General features: G+C 43.7%; 1 protein-coding gene and 1 long non-coding RNA gene across 5 annotated transcripts in view; both read right to left on the bottom strand.

The window, feature by feature from the left end:
• The window catches only part of CAMTA1 (calmodulin binding transcription activator 1), a 975,729-nt gene that overhangs the window by 862,523 nt on the left and 95,366 nt on the right, over positions 1-17,840 (bottom strand). The gene's annotated exons all lie outside the window — the stretch shown is intronic.
• On the bottom strand, positions 36-2,940 carry LOC145506275 (uncharacterized). Its single transcript, XR_014053683.1, has 2 exons — positions 2,685-2,940; positions 36-1,164 (listed from the first exon to the last, which is right to left on the bottom strand). It is a non-coding gene; the product is annotated as an uncharacterized LOC145506275 (long non-coding RNA).

Raw genomic sequence — 17,840 nt, 5'->3', positions numbered from 1 at the left:
CCGAATTTGTAAAAAGCAAACAAACTGCAAAGCAATAGAGCAGACAAATCACAAATATTTAAATATTGGGGCCTAAAATTGACGTCTCCATTCCCTCTTCCCCCCACCTCAGAGACCCTGCCAGCGCACAGACGGTGCCAGCCCCCACCGCCTCGTGGGTCACCTCCGCCCCGCCTCTGTCACCTGCAGCGGCTCAGCCAGGGAGGTTTTCAACTTCGCTAAAATGCGTATTTTGATTTACTGAAGAAACCTGCGCTGGCCCCAGGCAAATAATAACTGAGTGAGAATATTTCACAGAGCACCTTCCTCCCCCACTCCCTTTAGAAGACTGCCGTGCTCAAAAACCAGGGGGAGGGAAAAAGAAATAAAAAATACATCGAAGTAACGGCCACTAAGTGGGGAGGGGGAGCAGATTTCTGAGCCAACTTCCAAACTCCCGTGGCTCTGGTGTGCCTTTGAGACAATCTCACTCTGCCTTCTGTTCCTTAAATTATTAAAGGCATCAGTGAAGAATGCCCGCTCCACCAGGGCCACATCCCTGACCGTCCTTCCTTGCCATGTCAGTGGGGTAGAAGCCAGCTACAATAGAGTCCCTTCTCTAGCTCCAAGTTCCACTTCATTTAAGGCCAGAAGAGGGACCACAGCCCACCCACAGCCCTGCCAGGAGGAAGGAGCAGACACGACTGCTCTTGGCGTGGAAGACAATTCCTCTGTAAGGAGACCAGACTTCCCATCTCCTATGGGAAGACTCCAGGCAGGGCGTGGGTTTCTCCCCAGTCTCCTTCCCACCCCTCCCCTGGAGAAGCCTGGGAGAGTTGTATTGCCAGGACCACTTGGACATGACATAAACAGGCAAGCCCTCTTCTTAGCATCGATGCTGGAAGGTATCCAGATCCCAGAGTGGTCCTTCCTGGTTGTCTGAAGAGATGGTGGACAAGTCCAAGGGCTCACGCTCCAGAGCAGGCGAGGGGCTCCCGTGGCCAGAGTGCAGACACTTGGGTGGGACTTGCAACACCAGGTCCCTCTGCATCCCTTGGGGTGCCTGGAGGAGCAGGGAGTATGGAAGCACAGAGCCCTTCCTGAAGGCGAAGGCGGGTGCTCCCACCAGGCAATGATGCGGTTCCATAACCCTGCATGAGCGTCTCCGTATACAGGACCCTGTGTCTGGGCCCAGAACACACAAGTGAGAAATTCAGGTACCATCCCCAACGTCTGCAGACAGACACACTCACAGATTACTAATAAAAAACACATCAAGCACCACACAAACCTAAAGCTGGGAACAATCCATTCCACTAGGGGACAAGGACAACACGGGAGGGAAACTGGAACTGAAACTTACAGGTTCTCCCATCACCCAGGTGCAGACAGGGCAGGCAATACACAGACCAAGGGCTTCAAGGTCATTCTAAGGAACTGGGGCTTTACCCTGTGGAGTGGGGGTGACTGAAGGCGGAAGTGGGTTGTAGAGAAAGCGGGTGCAAAGCAGGGAGACCCAGGAACAGGTCAAGGGGTCACGGGGGCCCACTCTGGGGCAATGGTGGGAGGGATGGAGAAGATGGAAATGGGGGAGGGACATGGAAAGACCGGCAGAAGCCCCAGGTTTTCATCCACTGACTCCAGGGTGCACCCAAGGCACCGAGGGGCAGCAGGCCTGGACCACTGGTCTCAGATCCAGAAGTAGAACCAGAGGACACCACAGCTGGGGGTGAGGAGCTTGGTTTGGACGGTGAGTGTGAAGAGTTCAGTACACAACATGAAATACAGACTTGAAACTCAGGAGAGGCAGGGCCTGAAGATACAGATGTGGCGTCATGAGCGTACACATGGAAACTGAAGCCACTGGAAAGAAACAGTTTCTTTCAAGCCAGAGTCCTCTCAGAAGACAAAAGAGGGCCAAGGACACACACGGAGGCCCTGGAATCTCCAAGGGGAGGCAGGAGAAAGGCAGGGTCTGCACAGTGAGCAGCAGAGAGAATGGTGCCCCAGACCAAGAAGAGAAGGTTTTCCTTTGAGACAGAAAGGAATAATTAACGTCAATGGTTGCTGCAGAGAAGCCAGAAAGGATGAGGGCTGGAAACTGGCCGTGGGATTTGGTCACGAAGCGTTCTCAGTGAATCCTAAAATGAGAAGGTTCCAAGGAGTGGGTGGGGAGGCAGAGCCCGACTTCTACGGTCAAGGAGAAGATGGGAAGGGAAGTGGAAAGATAAAACTGCAGCAGGAAAGGTTTGAGAGAAACCTTACATAGAGTGAGAATGACAGCACATTTGTGAGTAGGGGGGACAGAGCAATACAGATACCGAGATATCTTACTAGCTTCTGCTCAGAAGAAAAGCGTGAGCTGCAGGTAACTCGGAAACTGTCCCAGAGTGATGATGGCTGAAGCCACACCCGCGGACGACATGCCTTATGGAGAGCGAAAGCAAAGACAAAAGCGAGGACCCTGATGTTTAAGAGGAGCTGGGCAAGAGCTTCTTTTCCAATTCCCATCCCCCACATCCAGCTCAATCCATAAGGCTGGATTCCAGCCACATTTGCTTCTAGAAGGGGTTCCCCGATGATTAAGGCACATGGGAAATCTTCAAGTTTTTTGTTCTTTGCAACATTGAGGCTCTATAAACAGGTAAACAGGTAAATGAAGGCAGGTCCTATAGGACCCAGGGTCAAAACCACAGGTTACTTACCTCTCCCCTTGATATTGTGAAGTTTTGAGCCATGTCAAATCAATCAACCAGAAGTTGAGCCTTCCCTCGTAACTCCAATAGAATACTGGATAACATCAACAACAGGTACCAAATAGAAACACGTGGATTATGCGAAAGGCACATCATGATAACCAAACAGAACAAATGGCTAAAAAAAAAACATCAGGACTCAATAAAATGTTGAGTGAGCTCGTAAAATACTTTCACTAACCTATAATTAACATACAATAAAATGTACAGATCTTAATCTGTTCCACAAGTTTTAACAACTACCTGTGCTCATGTGATCACAGCCCCAATCCATTTATTTCTTTCTTCTCCATTACCCAGGAAGCTTTCCGGCTCTTCCCAGTCACTTACCCTCCCTGCCCACTTAACGACCACAGACCGGTTTGTACTTCTTTTTCTAGATCCATGCATATGATTGTATCAGCAGTTCATTCCTGTTATAGCTCAGTGGTATGCTGTTGTGATAATAATTTATTTACCCCATTTTCAGATGATGGATATGTAGGCTGTTTCCAGTCTGGGGCTTTATATAAACATTCCTCTGCAAGTCCTTTCATGAACGTGTATTTTCTTTTAAGTAGTGGAATTGCTGGATCACAGTGCAGATGTTCAGTTTCATAAAAAGTGCCGAACAAGTCTCCAAAGAGGTTACTGTACCACTGAATGCTTGTAATAGTCCACAATCGCACCAATATTTGATGCTGGCGGTCTTTCTCATCTGAGCCATTCTAATAGGTGGTATCTCATGGTGATTTTAATCTGTATTCCCTGATGAGTGAGATGTCGAGCACCTTTCCACGCGTCTATTGCCCATTTGGGGATCTTGTGAAGTGCCTACATGAAGTGCATAGGTGTACACATTCTGACAAACAGAGTTGTATAACACAACCATAATCAAAATATACAGATTTCTGTCATCCCCAAAAGTTCCCATGTGCCCTTCTCAGCCAGTACACTTCCATCTTCAATCCCTAGCAACCACTGATCTGTTTTATTTCCGAATAGTTCTACCTTTTCCAGAATATCAGGTAGAACTTTGCGGAAATAAAAGATTTCCCACTGAGTCTGGCTTCTTCTCACTACAAAGAATGCTTGTGAGATCTGGCCATGTTGTATCAGTTTCTTTTTATTGCTAACAGTATTCCAAGGTAGATGGTGATTCATTCACCACTTGAATGAATGACATTTGGGTTTTCAGCTACTTGAAATCACGAATAAAGCCACTGTCAACATACTTCTCATTCTCTTAAGTAAATACCTAGCAGTGGGACTGTTGGGTCATACTATAAGTACAGATTAAAGATTTTCTTAAACATCTTAAAGGGTCTATTCAAATCTCTTGCCCATTTTTAAACTGGGTTGTTTTCATCTTATTGAGTTTTAAGAGTTCTTCACACGTCCTGGATATAAGTCCTTTATTAGACATACGCTTTGCAAAAGTTTCCTCCCAGTCTGTGGCTTGTCTTTCCACTGTCTTAACATTATCTTTGGAAGAACAGAATTTTAAAATTTTGATGAAGTCTAAAATCCATTTTTTTTCTCTTGCGGATTGTGCTAAGAAATCTTTGCTTGTTCCAAAGTCACAAAATTTTTTTTTTCTTCTGGAAGCTTTAAAGTTTTAGAATCTAAACTTAGGCCTATAATACATTTTGAGTTCATTTTTATATATGGTCCAAGATAAGGGTTGAGGTTCATGTTTTTTGCATACATCTCATTGTTCCATTACAATTTGTTGAAAACACCGTCCCTTCTCCATTGAATTGCCTTTGCACCTTTGTCGAAAATCAATTGACCATGTATGGTGGGTCTATTTCTGGACCGTCTATTCTGTCCCATTGATCTGTGTGTCTATCCCTCTACAATACTACACTGTCTTGATTACGGGAGCTTTATAGGAAGCCTTGAAAATCAGGCAATACAATCTTCTAGCTTTGTTCTTTTTCAAATTTGATTTGGTTTTTCTAGCTCCTTTGTATTTCCATATAAACTTTATAATCAGCTTATCTGAATTTTGACTGGGATGGCACAGAATTCATAAATCAATTTAAGGAACAAAATGCATCTTAACAAAACTGAATCTCTCAATCCACAGTAGAGCTCACCATTTACGTAAATCTTCTCTCATTTCTCTCAGCAATGTTTTGTAGTTTTCAGTGGAGAAGTCTTACACTCATTTACTTAGTTTTATTCTAAGGTGTTTGATGTTTTTGAAACTACTGTAAATGGTACTGATTAAATTTCTTCCTTTTCCCCCTAATATATAAAAATACAATTGACTTTGTATCTTGTAGCCTTGTTGAATCCCCTCATTCTTTCTTGTGGCACAAATACATATATTCCCCAGGATTTTTCATAGTCATGTTGTTTGCAAATACAGGTTACATTCTGGAGTTAGATTACTTTGTCTGAAACTACAAAGGATAGGTGCTTTTCAGTGATCAGAAAGTGTTCAAAATTTCATTAAAAAAAAAAAAAGCCTTGGAGAAATTTCACTTAATTTGTGATGGCAAATTTTTATCTCTGAGCTTTATTTCCTTCTCTTGCTAGATTAACGCCCTCTTACAAGTGAGGTGGGGAGGCTGTGTGGCTATGTCGCAGGGGGATGCCATCATTGGGGAGTTTAGGCGTTCCTTCCAGACATCACCTCATTCCCCAGTGTGGTATCAATGCCAGTAACGAGCCTGGAGAACACCCGCAGCCCAGGAATGAAGCAGAGGTCTCAGTGCATCTCCACCCTCTATTACCCTCTATTAAATGTTGGGTTTCACATGTGATTTTTCAAAGAGCTCTGGGGAGTGGGGCTGTTGATGGCCTTGTTTCCACCAGCACATGAGGCACGTAATAAGGTCTCGATGACAAGTAACCAGTAATCCAGTGATAATAAACACAGAGTAGGGTTTGAAATGTAAAATCTGGGACTTCCCTGGTGGACCAGCGGTTAAGACCATGCTTTCACTGCAGGGGGCATGGATTCAATCCCTGATCGAGGATCTAAGATCTCACATGCTGCTCAGTGTGACCAAAAATTAAAAAAAAAAAAAAAGAAACATAAAACCTGAACAAGGAGGCAGCATCAAGTTCACGAAGTTTATGGCTCAACTGCTCAAGTCCACAGAAACAAGGAAACAGATCAACTGATGAAAGACTTGACAAAGGGTTGTATTTTAAATGTATTTCTGCCACCGTCTGATTTTTTTCTGTCCTGCATCCTTATGTAATTTGACTAAAGTCCCCAGATAGATCTGTGGTGTCAACACTAGGATCTGTCTGAAGTTAATTATTGTCTCCATCACAAAAGTCAAGTAATTATTTATCAAGCTACTGTTTTTGCCCAACGGTCTCAGGCATGATGTCTTTATTATGAGGTGGTGAGACTATGTATGTGTGTGCGCTTGTGTGTTACACATATAATTTTTAATGCAGGAATAACTCTCGAGCACTCCGCTGCCATTCTATCAAATGCAAGGCAAGTGATTGCCGAGTTCCCAATTATGTTCAACCTTAAATCACACTGTTTGGTCTGGTTGTATATCCAGCCCTACAGGGAGTTGTGCAAAGGCATATATTTGGCAAGCTTTCAAACCACGGCTACAAAACATGCGCTGAAGAAAATGATTCAAAATATTAAGAAAGCAGTCATTTATTTTAGAAAGCCTGTTCACGTGAGACAATAAGCTGCTTCCCAGAATAGGCTCCATCCATCAGGAAAACACTATGAGCCAGCACACGCTGGCTGGAGCCTGCCTCTCAGCCGCCACACGGCTGTGATTATGATCCATCATCCACAGCGCATCCATGGTGGATAAGCAGCTGGCCACACTTCCATAATGGTGGCTGAGCTGTCGAGGGTGGCAAACCCTCCCCTACTCTGATGAAGCGCCCTAGGCACAGATGACCTCATGGACCATAGACACCTACCTGATTTTCCCTATGGATCCTCCTGGGAGCACTCTGTGGCACTTGGACATAGAATGAGAATGGAAGCCAGGAGCACTTTGGTGCTTGGTCTAGATGAACTACTTCATTGAAAAATAATACTTCGAACAAAACAAACCAGAGGCTCCATGGCAACCAGGTATCTGTTATCAACCAGGCAGTCTGCTATATGATAAAAGGTTAATAATGTCTGTCTAGTCAAACCTATGATTTTTCCAGTAGTCACATATGGATGTGAGAGTTGGACCATAAGGAAGGCAGAGCACCAAAGAATTGATGCTTTTGAACTGTGGTGCTGGAGACGACTCTTCAGAGTCCCTTGGACTGCAAGGAGATCAAACCAGTCAATCCTGAAGGAAATCAACCCTGAATATCCACTGGAAGGACTGATGCTGAAGCTGAAGCTCCAACACTTTGGCCACCTGATGCAGAGAGCCGACTCACTGGAAAAGACCCTGATGCTGGGAAAGATTGAGGGCAGGAGGAGAAGGGGGCAGCAGAGGATAAGATGGTTGGATGGCATCACTGACTCAATGGACATGAGTTTGAGCAAACTCCAGGAGTTGGTGAAGGACAGGGAAGCCTGGCATGCTGTAGTTCATGGGGTCGCAAAGAGTGGGACACAACTTAATGACTGAACAACAACAATGTCCTTCTAGGGATCAGGCTAGCTGGGCCATTAAGCTTGGACAACTGAAACAAAAGAGATTCTGCCTGAGATGAGACTCAAGAAAATCTCATTCCAGTGTCTTTCCTGAACGCGCACTGGGAACTTGTACCATCCAATGGGCCAACTGACAAGCCAATTCCATCCAGGATAACTGTTCCCAAGGACCAGCCTGTTCTCTCACCACCTATGAGCTTTAACTTATCTGCCAGAAAGAATTTATATCTTCTCCTTCCATCCCTCCAACCTGAGGAATGGGCAACAGCTGAACCTTGTAAAGTATAGATGATAATTGTGTGTGCGTGTGTGTGCGCTCACATGTCCAACTCTTTGTGACCCCATGGACAGCCTGCCAGGCTCCTCTGTCCATGGAATTCTCCAGACAAGAATACTGGAATGGGTTGCCATTCCCTACTCCAGGGAATCTTCCTGACCAAGGGGTCAAAACTGTGTCTCTTTTGTCTCCTGTATTGGCGGGCGGATTCTTTACCACTAGCACCACATGGGTAACAATTAGTTTTCTCTAAATCAGGACACACTAAAATTTAACAAATACTTAAGTTTCTCGACCAACTTAAGGAAGTGTTTAATAAGCCAACCACAGCGCCAAGACAAGGAATACAAAACTGCATTTTATTAGCTTAACCACTGGAATCTCAAATTCCCTAAGGCAATGACTTCGAATCTGTGAGGTTTTTCTGATACTACCAAACACAGCACCTGCAATGAGGAGGAGAGTTATGTACTGATGGACAGCCAGAAATTTCTGCAAATCTAAGACAGGACTTACTAGAAAAGGACAACCATGCAGCTTGTGAGCTGGAAATCATTCAGGATCTTTTAAGGGTAAGAAAGGAAAAATGAACAATGGTAAATAAATGAGTGGCTTTCCCTTGCTAATATCCAAGGCCAGTGAAATGCAACCAGTGTGTCTGTCCAGGGGGCCAACCTTACTTTTTCAAGCTGGATTAAGGGGCCCTGTTTCATTTTCAAGCAATTAAATAACAAGGTCCATATACACTAAATGTGTGTCAAGCACATTGTCAAGTGTACCATAAACACTTAATTTTTAATAATCCACAAGGGAAAGTTACGGCCCTTCATATACTTAATGAGATTACTGACCACTAATGGGCAAGTATGTATGGCAACATGTTTAGCATATTCAGTTGACTAAACCAGCAAGTTAATGTCAAAAGCAATCAACCAAAGGGTCGAACTGGGAGAGTGAGACAGTTCAGGGGGATGCCGTGGATGGTTTCTAATGTTTGTTATCAGAGAAGAGTGGCTCCAGCAGAGACAGCCTTACTCAGTGTTCAGTAACTAGGAAACCAATGATGGACAGGCACTCCCAATGTTTCTCCCTGCCACTAGCAGACCCCCCCCCCACACCAGCCCACCAAGAACTCATTATGGGAACACTGCCTGCTGTGTCAACCACTTCTTACAAAGGAGACCCTCCATAAACTGGTCAAAACCCATCTTCCAGCCCAATCTACCCAGCTTCATCTCACATCCCTCAATCCTGCATAGGTGGGCCGGTCCTCAGCTCTGCCTGCCCACATCCTACTTGAACCTGTTCTCCATCCGGGCAAGGGGGACCAGGCAACCCAGTACCTGGACTTGGGTGGCATTAGGCTCCGTCACACAGAGACAGGAGAGGTTGTCTTCAATCAATTCTGATGAGCCGATGCACAAAAACAACTCAACCCCTCCTGCTCCAGGGCTTTATCCATAGGTTTTGATTCTAAAAAGGCTCATGTCGCCATATACTAACTGACAAGTTACTGTTTTTACTCATACAACCCAACCACCATAACAATGTGCTGATAAAGATAGCAACCCACACGGGAAGCCGCACGGGGGTGCTTCTGCTTAATCAGCAGACGGGCCTCCCGGGTTCTACAACCCAGTCCCCAACTAGCACATTGGAGACCAAACTAAATGCTTCAACTGACAGCGGGAAGTGGCATCATATGCTTGAGATGTGGTGAGTTGGAAATATGAGTCTTTTCTCCCTAAGGAAGCTAAACGTGAAAGGTTCAATGAACTACTTCAGGAACCATCCCCAACTTTCTAGGTATCAGCAGACTTTCCACATTTTCCTCCTAAATATCTGAGATGTCAACAGGAGGAAACCCCAGGAAGCAAAAGGAAAGTACCCACCAAAGTTCAGATTTCTGCAAATACGGTATCTTAGCAGATTTGTCCCCTCATCCCAGAATGAACACTGAAAGCTTCCCCCTCAGGCTCATGAGAAAGATGCTACAGGAGAAATCACAAAAAATGAGCCTGTCTCTCAAGCTGCACATGAGTGAGTCAGGGAGGCAGTGCTGTCCTGTCCCATGGCCGGAGAGGAGGCCAAATACTCCTGATGGGCTCTCACCGTGAGCCAAGAACACTGGCGTGGTTAAGTTTTTGTGGGGGTGGGGAGGGGACCATGCTCACTCACATCCTTCTCAGGACACAAGCTGATGTTTAAGTATAGCCACTCTGTGAAGCCCAAGATGTCAACTTCCAATGTCTAAAGACAAGATTTACAGCAGTGTCTTTTCAATGGTTCTTCAAGCCACCTGGGGACAAGGACCTTAGGACTGTCCTTCCAGGTGCCCAGTTATACCAGGTCAGGGTCCCCTAGTAACACTGGCGATTTCTTGGGTTCCTCGCCTGCATCCAACTTTATCAGTGATGATCTGTGAACTTACGCACACTTTCAGCTGAGCAGACAAGGGCCCTATCCTAAAGCCTGCACTCTAGTCGGGTAGGGAGGGGAGCAGAAACCATTTCAGACATTAACAAATGCTATTAAAAATACACACACACACACACAAAACCTGCCGGATGACAGAATGAGGGGGGCTGTGCTAGATTGGGTTGTTCAGGGAGGGCCTCTCTGGGAGATGACATTTGAGTGACATCAAGAAGCCAGCATGGCAGGAGGGGAAAGAAGGAAGGGCACCCACACAGAAGAAACAGCCAAGGAGAGAGACGCACACTTGGTGCGTCCTGGGTGCAGGAAGCATAAGTGGGCCCAGGAGGGCCAACATCAGGAAGTGTAAGCCTGGCAGGCCCAGACCTCACAGGCCAACCGCATGCCAAATGGATGGAAAGTCAGCTCAGAGTTCAAGCAAGCTAATGACCTCCTCTTACTTATATTCTGAGTAACTGACCCTGGCCCCACCCAGGGAGACGAGGAGGCCACCTGGGAACAGGTGGCGGACGTCCAGGCAAAGAAAATGAGGGCAGCGGACTCCGGAGGCACCACGGAGATGTGGAACATGGAAGAGGTCCTGGAAGGGGAACTGAAGGACTTTCAGACAGAGTCCACGTCTGGGGTTGGGGGAAAGGGCAGAATCAAGGACATTTCTGAGCTTCTGACTTGAAGCACTGCTGAACTTGGGTGTTGGCCCTCATTTTCACTGTCACAAGTATCTGCAGGCTCTTTCCACCGATAGTGAACTTCAACCTGCACCAGCCACCTTTTGACAGTTTACAGAGGTCACTGCACTTGCTCCAAAACTGAAAGGCAGCCTCAGGAACTAATACTCACAGTCTGCTCCAAGATGAAAGGTGAGGAAGTTCCGGCCTAAAGGAGAATCAACAGAGTCCAGAGAAGGTGCCTGAGCTACTCACCCTCCTCCACCCACAACATTGCCCCCTTGGCTGAACTGTTTCCGGGCTCTGCCCAGGCCCTCCACACAAGCAGCGGCTCTCAGGGGGTTTTCAGCTTCCTTTAACCAGGCTTTTCTTTTCCCACTTTCACATGTTGTTATTTTATCTTCAATTTTTGCATGGCATGTGGAATCTTAGTTTCCCAAACAGGGATCAAACCTCTGCTCTCTGTATTGGAAGCACAGTCTTAACCACTGGACTGCCAGGGAAGCCCCTTAACAAGGCTTTATAAAATACAGATACTTTTTCTCCCCTAAGTTTGTCACTATTTAAAATGCTGTGCTGGTTAGCGGTAATTATGTAAATGCAAGCAGCCATGTCTATTTTTAAAGGGGAACCCCATTTTGAATTCTTACATCCTAAAATGTTTAAAATAGCTAGTCCAGCGGTGTTTTCACTTTATTCAAACTGTTTGTGTGGACTTAAATACAGGTTCAGCGGAAACCAAAGCGAGTCACACGTTTGCTTTCTATTAAACATCTAACTCAGAAGATTAAAAACCTATTTTACACTTAACAGAAAGAAGCCGTCAAATCAGCACAGCAACAGTCTCACCGTATTTCTTGCCGAGCACGGCTGAGGTCTAAGAGGTAATCAGTTTTGGAAGGGAGGGCTGGGTTTCTTTAAACTCTTCAAAAAGGGAAAAATACATCTGAGCAAACCTTTAATTACAGTATCTTCCAAAAAACTTACAAAGCCTTTATTCTTTCCAAACCTAATGCTTTTTAAAGGCAAGTCCTGCCCCTTAATTTCACATGAAATATTCAGTCTAGCATAATTAAATTTTATTTCATGCTCTTTTTGTTGGGTTCACAGAAATAGAGGGTGGTAGCATCTTTAAAACAAACTTGCTAGCAACTTCACTTTCACAGGGAATGGTCGGTTCTCAAAACTGAACTTAAAATGAAAATTCCACTCCAAAGGCATATTTCAGTCCAGCACAGATGGGTGGGTTGTCACATTTAATCTGCAAAGAAATCACTGGCCCCTCCTCTCTTCCACTCACTAAACTGTACTTAACCACGAGGTACCTCTGAACCTAGATCTCATTTTTCAACATGTAAATGCTGGGGCCTCATTTAATTTTTCATGTGAATCTACCTGGCAGGTAAAGAAAGCAGAAAGGAAAAAGGGGAAGAAGTACCCATCCATGGCTGAAAGACATGTATAATCTGAATTAATATTTGGGTAACTACACCATTTGTGGGGAGTCAGCTTGATGTTTTGGACATTATTCTTATTAGCATAACCAAAATCTTAATCTCTTTTCCAATCAGTGTCAGTAAGCTACATGTGAACACAGAACACCTCTCTCAAACTGGCGACCCAGATCACAGAACTCAAAAAAAGAGAAGTGGTAATACACTTCTTGAGTGAGCCACAGCCAACTTCACCAGCCACAGGAAGCCAAGGACCCCATTTTGTCTGACCTCCCTGGCATCAGTCCCATGGGAGGCCCCCCAGTGGAACACAACCCTGTTATAACGTGCATCTCCCCCACAAATGTGCATGGGAAGCAGAAATGCTCATTTTCCATTCTGCACTTGTATCAATAGGGACCGTCCCAGATCAACAGTGACCCAACCTCTCAGGCCAGCCAGACGGTCCCATTTGTTTTACAACTTCCTAAAAGGCAGCAAACCCGAAGAGGGCAACCAAAACAACAAAGACTTTTTTATTAAGTGACATCTGATATTGCTGTAAGGCAGCAGCTTGCCCACCCGGTGCTAGGGGCCATCAGAAAAACCACCAAGGACGTACCCCAGATGCTGTTCCAATTCAGAGCTGCCAGGCTAGAACCAAGCAAATACTCAGGTGCTTTGTCAGCATTTAAAAAAAAAAAAAGATCGTTCTTTAATGAGACTGTTAGAACTTTAAAATATTAAAATGTATCTTAAATATTTTTAATTAAAAAATAAAATATATCTTAGTTCCTATACTTGACTTTGGCTTTATGGGTTTATCTATATTATTGATTTTATTTTATTTTTTTGGCTGCGCCAGGTCTTAGCTGTGTCATGCAGTATGCGAACTCTCAGTGTGGCATGTGGGATCTAGTTCCCTGACCAGGAACTGAATCCGGGCCCCTGCACTGGGAATGCAGAGTCTTAGCCACTGGACCAGCAGGAAATTCCCTATGTCATTGATTTTAAAAAAGACCACACACCAAACTCTGCCAAGTGGTTGGTGAGAACTTAACAGCCTGAGAAAAGCTGTCACTACAGCCACCGATGGGTTCCTCTGAACTCGTGGCTCCACAAGAGTTAAGTGAGCTGCTGAAAATGGAGATGTAGCCAAAACCCAAACCAAACAAATGTGAGACAAAATTAAACTTTCATGCCACAGAAACAGGTATTCGAATGTAAAGCATATACCCCACCTTATCTGCAAAAGATTTCTTTGAGACTCATTTTTGTTTTCTGTTCAGACCTAATAAATGTTTAAATAAGACGTTCTGCTAGCTTTTCAAGAACCTGGCCCATTTATCACTTTTTCAAACTACAGCATCTTCTCGTTCTAACATCTCAGCGGCTCCTGCAGAAAAGATGCAGAGTCGTGGTGTCTCTGCAGCATAGGACGCCCCTCAGCAGAGGTTGCAGATTCACTGCGGCCTGTAGAGGCTCAGCGCCGCACATACCAGGGACCCCCGGGGTGGGGGGTGGGGGGAGAAATGAGGAGATTCTGTTAAACTGAGCCTAATATTTCACAACACTCAGGAAGGGTCCGGGCTGAAATAAAATACATAAGCTGTTGATTATGTATTGAAGAACTGCAGTCCATATTAAAAGCATAAAAGTGATCGCTGGGGTGAAGTTGGCCAAATTATTTTTTTCAATTAATTTTTATTGGAGGATAGTTGCTTTACAATGTTGTTAGCTTCTGCTGTACAACAAAGTGAGCCAGCTATACATATACATATATCCCCTCTATTTTGGATTTCCTTCCCATTCAGGTCACCACAGAGCACTGAGTAGAGTTCTCTGAGCTATACCGTAGGTCCTCGTTAGTTATCTATTTTATAATAGTGTGTATATACATCAATCCCAATCTCCCATTCATCCCACTGCCCCCACTTTCTTCTCTTGGTGTCCATGCCTTTGTTCTCTAAGTCTGTGTCTCTATTTCTGCTTTGCAAATAAGATCATCTATACCATTCTTCTAGATTCCACATATATGCAGTAATATATATTTGTTTTTCTCTTTCTGACTTGGGAAGTTAGCCAACTAAAATGGGAGGAAAGAAGCATTTCCACAGCCATGTCCCTGCAGGAGTGCTGGGCAGACACAGGTGGAGGGCCCAGCCTATGTCTGCAGGGCCTCTCTACTGAACTTGGCCTCCAACTCCTGCTATGTGACCTCAACCAAGGGTGACAAAGCTCTCCCTGCCTCTCTCAGGATTTCTAAGAAACCAAATAATGTGCCTGTGGAATCATTTTCTTAAAACTGTAAAGGCACGTAAAATTTGAGTTTCTACTACTTTTTATTTATATCATAATGCTACTTACAGATCATTGATATATTAAAACTAGTCAGTGAACTTTTAACTGGGAAACGCTGCAAGTTTCTTTCTCTATTTCTGAATATTAGAAATATTTAGGGATCAGCGGTGGGAGGTTGATAGTTGATACGTACAGCTGATTCACTTCATTGTACAGCAGAAACTAACACAACATTGTAAAGCAATAATATTCCAATTAAAAAAAAAAAAAACTCAAAGAAAGAAAATGCATATGCTTCTACCTTGACTTAAATTGTGATGGCATGAGCAGCAGCTCTGAGACTGGCAAAAATGCCCAGTTGAAATAATGACATAAACCGCCTATTCTGTCTTTCCTTCCGTTGCATAGCTCATTAACTGCATAAACAGAGAAATTATTTAGGTGTTAAGATCCTGGAAAATCAAAGAAGGTTATTCTAATGTCAAACAGCCACAGACATGGACCAAGGTAAAAACAGAAAGGTGGGTTTGGAAGCAAATGCCCTATCTACAGTGAAACTTGAGGCATTAAAGGCAATCATTTCGGCTTAAGGAAAGCACTAAGTTGCCATGTAAAGCCAAATCTGATCAAAGTTCCCAGGGATTATACATGAAAAGTCACCAGGAAACCCCACAGTATACAAGTGAGGCCTGCAGGAGAAACTAGGGGAGGAGTAAATGACAACTCTGTACCATTTTTGCAATTTTGCTATAATATAAAATTATTCCAAAATGAAAAGTTCTGTTGTCAAAGTGACCTTTTAAATTTAAAAAAGGCAGAGAGAAACTTGCTTTTGAGGAAGAAAAGGAAACTTACATATTTAATAGCACTCTGTGCAATTCAATTTAAGACTTTTTCACATATTAACTCATTTCAACTTCACAACCACGTCTTGACACAGCTCAGAATCAACAGCAGCAGCCCTACCTCACAGCTAAAGAAACTCGTAAAGAAAACGATTTCCCCAGGAGATCCCACAGCTTTTCAGAGGTGGAGGTGGGACCCAGTTCCTGGCCTGCCTGATCCCAAAGCCCAAAGTATAACCCAGTCTGGCCAAGGGATGTAAGTGGGAAAGGTGGGGCTGCCCTCTAGGGAAGATGGAAATGGGACACAGACATCCACCTGATACCAATACCCTTGCTGTTGCTCAGCTGCTCAGTCTTGTCCAATCTGCGACACTATGGACTGCAGTGCACCAGGATTCCCTGGCCTTCACCATCTCCCAGAGTTTGTTCAAACTCATGTCCACTGTGTTGTCAGCTGTACAGTGAGTCAACCAGCGACCATCACTCTAGGAGGAGACCTGGGCCCCTCTTTGAACAAGCAAGTTAAGAGATGTGTCTAAAAACGGATGTCCTGGTGCTCCGCGGAAAATCTTAACGCTGGTATACTTTCTTACAGTAAGTTCACTCGAAAATGCTTTCCCCCAGAAATCATCCCACAAGCTAATAAGCTTCTAAAGAAGGCTCCCTGGAAGGCTGTTTCTAGTGAACTCAGGGCCACAGCTCCGTGGAGTAGGAAACTGACCAGAACGTAAAAAGTACAGAGTGACAGGTAGGCATAAACCAACCACCGCGCGACTTTTCAAAACATACTGAAAAGAAAAGCTCAGAGAGAAACAGTGATAAGGTGGCTCCTCTTGAGGAAAGCTATCTGAAGGCTGGTGGGTCAGCCCTCTCTGCCTGGCATTCTGCATGCCACCAGAGGGCACTAACTCATGTCATCCCTCTGGAAATCCTCAGGTCACACACTGAACTGCAGAAAGGTTGAATGAAAGCTAGACTTCAATGAAAGGATAAATCTGACAGGAGCTTTAAGTACTTTGGTGGCCATAAATTTCAATTTAATTCCATAAAATTTAGAAGTGCACAGATGATGTGTGGAGTATGCTAAAAAACAGTAAGCTAATCAACGCTTCAGATTTATGAAAATAATGGATTTCAAAATAACGCTAAGATATACACATTTGCTTCTGCATCTTTTGTCACTGGGGTTGTCATTTGGATAACATGCCCCAGCAGCTCCAACATGTGTACACAAAGGAACACAAAGAAAAACACTTTCAGCTTCTTCGTTACTTTAAAAAGCCACTCTTCACTGAATTACAAATGGACATTTACCATAATAAAATTATAGTACAGTTTATTATGCATGATTAAAACATGATTTAATCTTTTGTACTAAAACCCCTGTAAGAATAAATAGCGAACATTTACCGGCGCTCATTATGCCCTAGGTTGCTATTCTGAGCACATTACACTTATTTAATACTCACAACGTCCCTCTGAGAGGCTGTAAAATTCTATTTTAGTAAAAAGTTCAACCTTGCATTTCTTGAAGGCAATCAGGAATTTTTCTTTACATCTGTGTCTACCATCAATGATTTATTTGTCCACAAGACTGTAAATGCAGATCTGTGAGTTCTGCCTCATTAATTCCCTTCTGTAATTATTTCTTCACCCCAGAATTCGTACTTCTTATGCTTCCATGGGATGGTAAGATTACATAATCAAAAGGGTTCAGCAAAAAGTTTAATGAAAAATGCATTTATGCCCTGAAACAGATTTTTGTTTTTGTTTTGCTTTGTAGTACATTAAAAAAAAAAAAAAATCTAGTCTTGGCTTTTCACACTTAATTGAAGAGAAATTGAAACATATTTGGTTCAATTAGAAATGCCAACTACTTCTCTATGTGACACAAAATTCAAGTTCAATTGGGCCTGCTTTCCCTGCTTTTAGTTGATTTCTTCAGTGTCCAATAAATAACCGGAGTTTAGACTGAAATAAACAAAACTGGACCAATAAAGTATGCTACCCCTGAAAAGAAGTTTCAGCTCTTTAAATAATTCGTCACAACTTGGAGACACAAATAAACTCACCTTGAGATAAAGGCCCACATCACAGGGTACTGTCTCCTTGGTTTTGTTTTTGTTCTTTGTATTTAAAAAAAAAAAAAAGAAAAAAGAAAGAAAAAGAGAAAACACACACAACCTCCTCAAAGAACATCATCTTCAGGAACAGTATCAGTATTCCGGTCTATGCCAACACAAAAAGAATAAAGGCCGAGCACCTGTCACACTCATGAAGGTAATCTGGAATAGAAGTGCCCTGTCACTATCACCTAAACAAATGCCTCCCAGTTTCTTCTGTATCTCTGTTAATGCCCATTTGTCTTACAAAATATTTTGGTTTATCTTGTTCATTTGATGCCAAATTTTATTAAGTTATTAAATATCAAGAAAAAATTGTCATTCCTATTTTCCACAGCTGAGCACTGAAGAATTGATGCTTTTGAACTGTGGTGTTGGAGGAGACTCTTGAGAGTCCCTTGGACTGCAAGGAGATCCAACCAGTTCATCCTAAAGGAGATCAG

Source organism: Giraffa tippelskirchi, chromosome 5 (assembly GCF_054371585.1).
Source record: "Giraffa tippelskirchi isolate mGirTip1 chromosome 5, T2T-mGirTip1v1.2.pri, whole genome shotgun sequence".
NCBI classification, from domain to species: domain Eukaryota; kingdom Metazoa; phylum Chordata; class Mammalia; order Artiodactyla; family Giraffidae; genus Giraffa; species Giraffa tippelskirchi.
The sequence above is the reverse complement of the archived record's forward strand: the minus strand, read 5'-3'. Positions and strand labels throughout refer to the sequence as shown.